Source organism: Pleurodeles waltl, chromosome 12 (assembly GCF_031143425.1).
Source record: "Pleurodeles waltl isolate 20211129_DDA chromosome 12, aPleWal1.hap1.20221129, whole genome shotgun sequence".
NCBI lineage: Eukaryota > Metazoa > Chordata > Amphibia > Caudata > Salamandridae > Pleurodeles > Pleurodeles waltl.
Genome location: NC_090451.1, coordinates 241,125,815 through 241,133,728, shown reverse-complemented (window position 1 = coordinate 241,133,728; position 7,914 = coordinate 241,125,815). Strand labels below are relative to the sequence as shown.

The following is a 7,914-nucleotide window of genomic DNA, read 5'->3' as shown; positions in this document are numbered from 1 at the left end:
CTTTATAAGTACGGGGAACCTGAATTTGATAGGCTTTGGAGGACCTCTGGTTTCTCTTAGGAGCATGCCAACAGAGCCTGGTGGTGAGGTAGCGAGGACCGATCCCATGAGTAGCTTTATACGTTAGACAGAGATGATGCGCTGAGCCACCGGAAGCCAGTGTAATTGTTTGAGGCTCTCTCTGACTGATACCTGCCGTGAGAGGTTGAGAACCGCTCTAGCGGCTGCGTTCTGGACCAATTGCAATTTGTTGATCAAGGCCTTGTCCAGATTAAGGAATAAGGCATTAAAATAATCCACTTTAAACATCACCAATGCTAAAATGGCAGAGACTCCATTCATGCTGGAGATAAGGAAAAGATTTCCTGAGCATTTTAATGAACCAGAGGCATGTCTTTAAGGTGTGGTTTACCTGATTTTTAAAGGATAAGCGATCATCAAAAAGAATGCCCAAATTCCTACTGACAGTGGTGGGGACAGGAAGCGCACCACATTCTGAAGGCCACCAGCGTGAGCTCCATAACTATTTTTCTGGTCCGAAACAGAGAATTTCAGTTTTGGTGGCATTCATTTTAAGACAGTTAGGGGGTCCGACCACGGGAGCACCGCCAACAGGCTGGCGGTGCTCCACGAGCATTCTGACCGCGGCGGTTCAGCCGCGGTCAGAAGCGGAAAGTCAGCGGTCTCCCGCCGACTTTCCGCTGCTCGGGGGAATCCTCCATGGCTGCGGAGCGCGCTCCGCAGCCATGGGGATTCTGACACCCCCTACCGCCATCCTGTTCCTGGCGGGTCTCCCGCCAGGAACAGGATGGTGGTAGGGGGTGCCGTGGGGCCCCTGGGGGCTCCTGCAGTGCCCATGCACATGGCATGGGCACTGCAGGGGCCCCCGTAAGAGGGCCCCGCAAAGTATTTCAGTGTCTGCCATGCAGACACTGAAATACGCGACGGGTGCAACTGCACCCGTCGCACCCCTGCAACTACGCCGGCTCAATTCTGAGCCGGCGTCCTCGTTGCAGGGGCATTTCCTCTGGGCCGGCGGGCGCTCTTTTGGAGAGCGCCCGCCGGCCCAGAGGAAATGTTAGAATGGCCGCCGCGGTCTTGTGACCGCGGTGCGGTCATTTGGCGGCGGAACCTTGGCGGACGGCCTCCGCCGTCCGCCAAGGTTAGAATCAGGCCCTTAGTCTTCATTCAATTACTAACTGCTTGCATACAGTTGTTGAACCGGTCCGCAACCTCCTCCCAAGGCTTTTTGATTGGGATGATAAGCTGAGCATCGTCTGCATAAGAGGACGGGATGAAGCCAAAGGAGTGAATCAGACTAGCCAGCGGGGCAACATACACATTAAACAGAGTGGGACTCAGAGAAGATCCCTGTGGAATCCTGCAGGGTAATAGATAAGGCGTGGATCTAAAGTCGCCACAACTTGCAGTGGTCCATCTGTTAGTAAGAAAAGATTCCAGAAGCTTAAGGGCTCGCTCTCTAATCCCTACTTGACAAAGGCGGGACGTCAATAGGTGGGGGGAGATGGTATCAAACGCCGACAATAAATCTAATAGTACTAGGATGACCCCTTGACCTCCTTGAAATCAAGGCCGTCTCCGTACTATGCACCTTTCTGAAACCATGTTGAGAGGCATCAAGGGCTCCCACTTCCACTAAGAATTCAGCCAGTTCCAAATTCACGATTTTCTCTAAAATCTTTGCCAGATAGGGAAGAAGTGCTATTGGCCATAAATTGTTTAGGTCCTGGCTGTCGCCATCTGGCTTCTTCTTAAGGGGAACCACTATGGTTTCTTTCCATAGGGAGGGATACACCCCAGATATCAGGACCTCTTGAAAGATAGGAGCTAACGCCCGAGCCATCAGGTCGGGGGCCAGTTGAAAAATAGAATGGGGGCACGGATCCAAAGGGGAACCAGACTTAATTTCTAGGATCCTCTTTCTAATACTGTCATGAGATGGGATATGGAAATCAGATAGAACTTTACAGCTAGCTTTGGAGTCGGTAGGTACCCTATAGGGGAGTTCCGTAGAGATCTCATGAGGAGCAAAATTTGTGTGTATTTGGAGAATTTTGTTCTCAAAGTGCCTAGCAACCTTATCACAGAACTCCTGAGAATTTTCCAGATCGAAGGGGAATGGATAATTCCTTTATCTCCTTAAATAGTTCTCTAGAGGCATTTAATGCCTCCTTCACTTTGGCAATATAGAAATTAGATTTGGCCTTAAAACGCGCCGCTTTGTAAGCCTTGAGGGTGGACTTTAATGCAGCTCTTTCCTCTGGGACTGGTTTTAATTTCCACTGGTGCTCCTGTTGTCGGTACTTTTTCTGGAAAGATTTAAGTTCGCTCGTAAACCAAGGTTGACCAAGCTTCTTCCGGCTGCAAGGCCCCCGGATCTTTGGGGGAGCCAGTTGAGTCATGGACATTTCAACCCCTTGCTGAAAACTGTCAAGCAGGGGCCGAGCTAGCTTCTTGGCTCTGTCCCAGGCCTCTTCTAAGGCCGGGAACTAACTCTTCCACTTTAATCTGCTTCCATGGCCTAAATACTTTTCTCTTCACCTCATACAGAGCAGGAAAGTGCGTTATGTCAAATTTAAAGTTTAGCAGTGGATGATCCGTCCAACTTAACTGGGTATTGGTTAACACCAGCTGTAGAGAAGTACGATCAAAGATCCCATCTAATATATGTCATGCACTATGGGTAGCTGCCGAGACTCTGAGGGACCAATCCAAGGCCTCCATAAGATCTAAGAACTCCCTAACCACTGGAGTGCAGATCTCGTCAAAATGAATATTAAAATCGCCTATTATAATTGCCTTTGGGAACAAAACCATAGGTTCTATCAGCTTAACCCAAGATTGGACAAGGTTTGTAGGAGGGCCCAGCGGTCGATAAATCAGTAGGCCCTCCTACAGTACTCCACTGTTCTGAGAGATCTTAAAAGCCATTGTCTCGCATGTTTCAGCGGCGGGGCCAGACCAAGCGCACACAAGAGTAGCCCTGCAGATAATAGCCAAGCCCCCACCCCTATTGTGGGGTCTATATAATCTGTAGTAGGTATACCCTGGGGGGGAGCTGCTACAAAATCCGGGTCTGATTCTGTTTTGCCCCAGGTTTCTGTTAAAAACAATCAATATGCCAAGTATCAATCATTTCGCAGATTTCCAGTTTGTGGTTGGGGAGTGAGCAGAAATTTAACAAGGCGTACTGGAACGGCTGACCGTGAGCTACCGTGTTTTCCTGAGCTGCCATTCCAGACATCAGAGGCCTCCTATGCTGAGCTCTGGCCTCCTTCAAGGTTAATGGAGCTTGTAGTGTCCAATTACATTCCTCCCAGGTCCAAGCGCCCGTAATCGGATGGCGCCTTCTGCTTACAGGGCATATTCTTAATCTTGATTTTGCTGCTATACCCCTGAGGGGCCGCACATTTAAAAAAATGGGCAGAATCTCTGGCCCCTGGGCCCGTTCGGGCGCAGACGGGCTTGCCTTAGGCGCGCCTTTGGCGTGCCCGGTGCGCGGCCACTCAGCTGGATTAATTTACAGCGCCGGGCCAAGAGCCCGACGTCAGCTGGACCGCTAACTCGCAGTACAGAGTTTCTGATGGCTGGAAGGAGGGCTCTAACTGACCCTCACTTCCGGTGCAGGCTCTAGAATGATGCCTGGCTGAAGAGACGACAAAGAAAGGTAAAAAAGCCCCAGTTAAAAAGAAATAAAAACAGCGCTCCCCCAGGCAGTGTTTCCCCCACCCTAATGTAACTACAGGGAGTGCAGAATTATTAGGCAAATTAGTATTTTGACCACATCATCCTCTTTATGCATGTTGTCTTACTCCAAGCTGTATAGGCTCGAAAGCCTACTACCAATTAAGCATATTAGGTGATGTGCATCTCTGTAATGAGAAGGGGTGTGGTCTAATGACATCAACACCCTATATCAGGTGTGCATAATTATTAGGCAACTTCCTTTCCTTTGGCAAAATGGGTCAAAAGAAGGACTTGACAGGCTCAGAAAAGTCAAAAATAGTGAGATATCTAGCAGAGGGATGCAGCACTCTTAAAATTGCAAAGCTTCTGAAGCGTGATCATCGAACAATCAAGCGTTTCATTCAAAATAGTCAACAGGGTCGCAAGAAGCGTGTGGAAAAACCAAGGCGCAAAATAACTGCCCATGAACTGAGAAAAGTCAAGCGTGCAGCTGCCACGATGCCACTTGCCACCAGTTTGGCCATATTTCAGAGCTGCAACATCACTGGAGTGCCCAAAAGCACAAGGTGTGCAATACTCCGAGACCTGGCCAAGGTAAGAAAGGCTGAAAGACGACCACCACTGAACAAGACACACAAGCTGAAACGTCAAGACTGGGCCAAGAAATATCTCAAGACTGATTTTTCTAAGGTTTTATGGACTGATGAAATGAGAGTGAGTCTTGATGGGCCAGATGGATGGGCCCGTGGCTGGATTGGTAAAGGGCAGAGAGCTCCAGTCCAACTCAGACGCCAGCAAGGTGGAGGTGGAGTACTGGTTTGGGCTGGTATCATCAAAGATGAGCTTGTGGGGCCTTTTCGGGTTGAGGATGGAGTCAAGCTCAACTCCCAGTCCTACTGCCAGTTCCTGGAGGACACCTTCTTCAAGCAGTGGTACAGGAAGAAGTCTGCATCCTTCAAGTAAAACATGATTTTCATGCAGGACAATGCTCCATCACACGCGTCCAAGTACTCCACAGCGTGGCTGGCAAGAAAGGGTATAAAAGAAGGAAATCTAATGACATGGCCTCCTTGTTCACCTGATCTGAACCCCATTGAGAACCTGTGGTCCATCATCAAATGTGAGATTTACAAGGAGGGAAAACAGTACACCTCTCTGAACAGTGTCTGGGAGGCTGTGGTTGCTGCTGCACGCAATGTTGATGGTGAACAGATCAAAACACTGACAGAATCCATGGATGGCAGGCTTTTGAGTGTCCTTGCAAAGAAAGGTGGCTATATTGGTCACTGATTTGTTTTTGTTTTGTTTTTGAATGTCAGAAATGTATATTTGTGAATGTTGAGATGTTATATTGGTTTCACTGGTAATAATAAATAATTGAAATGGGTATATATTTGTTTTTTGTTAAGTTGCCTAATAATTATGCACAGTAATAGTCACCTGCACACACAGATATCCCCCTAACATAGCTAAAACTAAAAACAAACTAAAAACTACTTCCAAAAATATTCAGCTTTGATATTAATGAGTTTTTTGGGTTCATTGAGGACATGGTTGTTGTTCAATAATAAAATGAATCCTCAAAAATACAACTTGCCTAATAATTCTGCACTCCCTGTATATTTAAAAAGTTGAAAATAAACTTCCCTCATGCCGCGCAAAGCTGGCGAGTGACGTGCTCTCCTTCAATGCGCGGCCGCCCAGCTGGATTCATTTATGGCGCCGGGCCAAGAGCCCGACAGCTGGACCACTAACTTGCGGTACAGAGTCTCTGATGGCCGGAAGGAGGGCTCTAACTGACCCTCACTTCCGGTGCTGGCTCTAGAATGATGCCTGGCTGAAGAGACGACAAAGAAAGGTAAAAAAAGCCCCAGTTAAAAGAAATAAAAACAGCGCTCCCCCAGGCAGTGTTTCCCCCACCCTAATGTAAGTATATTTAAAAAGATAAAAAAAATTTACATTCCTATATACATCACTGGTGTTTGAAAGTTACGTGGCCCTGTGTACAAATTATAGAAAATGCTGTCTAGAGTCGGTGTCACATTTGAACATACTTGTTTGTACTTCCCTTTTCCTGTATGTTTGACTGTAGCAAAACTCAAATCCAGACTCCACATTCTCGTCTGAAAATCTACAAGCTTGCATTGCTGACCTCTTTGTAGCTGGGACAGACACAACTTCCACCACTCTCAGATGGGGGTTTCTGTACATGATCACCTACCCAGACATCCAAGGTAAGATATGCAAAATGATGACCTAAGGCTAATAAATACAAATTGATACCTAAAGTACTAGATACACAATAACAGTCTGTGTGTGAAGTTGGCACAATATATTTTATGCAACGTTAAGGGTGACTGCCTTCTGATGATGATCTGACTTCTACAGTGAATAGCAGCAGAGAATTTAGAAGAAGCTTAACAGGGATAATGGGGAAAAAAGCAAGGCTGGTTTCTGACTTTAACAGAAATCTGCACAAGCCAGGGTTTTAAAACTCTAAGTACAGGATAAATTCAAAAGGTAGTAGCAGTCGGGAAATGACAGCCAAGGACCAGAAGAGGAAAATGAAAAGGAGACAGATTTGTTCTTGCATAACGATGACTGCATTGGGATATTCTAGGGGTGTGTAGTGCTCCAAGCAAATGACATGCTGTTGTATATTACCATTCCTCTTCTTACCTGACATGAAATGAGAGTTCACTGGTCTGAAAAGTAATGCTAAGCCGCAAGGTTATGACAGGAAGGAAGATCCTTTTGAGCCCTTTCTTTGGATTGAGTGCATCCATGGTATCCTTCATCCTGTAACAAACTGACCATAACTTGGGGAATTATGTTGGTCCAATGTACTAAATAGAGTGCTGAGGGTAGTTAAGTAGGATCTGAGGCATGAGGTTGAGATACACATTGGAGGATCTTTGCTGTCCCATTGTTTTGGAAAGGCAGGTGATTTGCGTGGGAGGAGTCTGATTCATTGGCAGAGCTGTGTTTATTCTGAATTAGCAATGCAGTGCCGAAGTTACAGGTTGGAATATTGGTAGCATGTCTCAGTTTGTTTGGTCGTAGGACTCCTCACCATATCCCACCATATTCACAGACGTGGGAGGCAATCAAGGGGTGTTGATGATAACACCACTATCACTGAGCTTGCCTTCTCTTCTCTACCTCACATCTCTGATGCTAGTCCGGTGCCAGCAGGAGATTGAGCAAGTGGTGGGCTGGGACCGCCTGCCTGCCTGGGATGATCGGCTCCAGATGCCCTACGTGGAGGCTACTATCAATGAAATTCTGCGCTTTGGGAACATCAGCCCTGCTGGAGTTTTCAGAGAAGTCACCAAGGACACCACTCTCTGAGGGTACCACCTGACCAAAGTGAGTACCCAGAAAATGACTGAAGCCAATCTCCAGTTCAAGAGAACTAAGTAGGTAAAGCTAAAAAGGAAGTGAATTAGATTTGGTACCCTAAGAAAGATACACTGAATTCCCAAATACGTGCCACTACATGAAGATTTACAAGTTAGATCATTTACATTTAAGCAAACCTCTGGGTCCCTGCATGCCATTGTAACCAAATCAACAACACCTGTTTTCCCACTTGTGCTCTGTAAACAAACCTGTAGACGTGTCTTAAACTATGAAGTGAGTATTGGCACATTAGTTATAGCTTAGGCCTACAATGCTTCCTTGCAATTGTTTTATCATCTGAGTCAAAGTGATAGAGAAAGTGTAATAGGTTGAAAGCGACATTGTCACTAGAGTCATAATGTAAAATAAAAAACTGGGTGATGCTGTAAAGATGAGATATTTCACATAATGCTCCACAGGTAATGATTTAATCCCACAAGTGTGCATGCTGTCTCTTGGATGTTCTTCAGTTGCACTGATTCTCTCCAATCCCCTGGTTCTTTTTGTATGTCATCCCAGGTTTGTTCCACAGTTTTCTTAAGGTTGCATCCTCTACACCTGAGATTTTGTTTAATGCCTTTCATTTCATCTTCGTTCAGGGCACCTCTGTGATCTCTAACATGACCTCCCTTTTCTTCGACCCTTTGGTGTGGAAAGACCCCAATCACTTCAACCCCCAGAACTTCCTAAACGAGCAAGGACAATCTGAGAAGCCAGAATCTATGATCCCTTTTTCTGCAGGTGAGTCAACTCTGGAAGTTTTTGGGTGGGAATTTTATTTTGTAGGCTTCCAGCCTCAGACAT

General features: G+C 46.4%; 1 long non-coding RNA gene across 1 annotated transcript; it reads left to right on the top strand.

Moving 5' to 3' along the window:
- Positions 1-5,803: 5,803 nt before the first annotated feature.
- On the top strand, positions 5,804-7,839 carry LOC138267433 (uncharacterized). The gene is made up of 3 exons (XR_011199800.1): positions 5,804-5,942; positions 6,890-7,077; positions 7,710-7,839. It is a non-coding gene; the product is annotated as an uncharacterized lncRNA (long non-coding RNA).
- Positions 7,840-7,914: the final 75 nt, after the last annotated feature.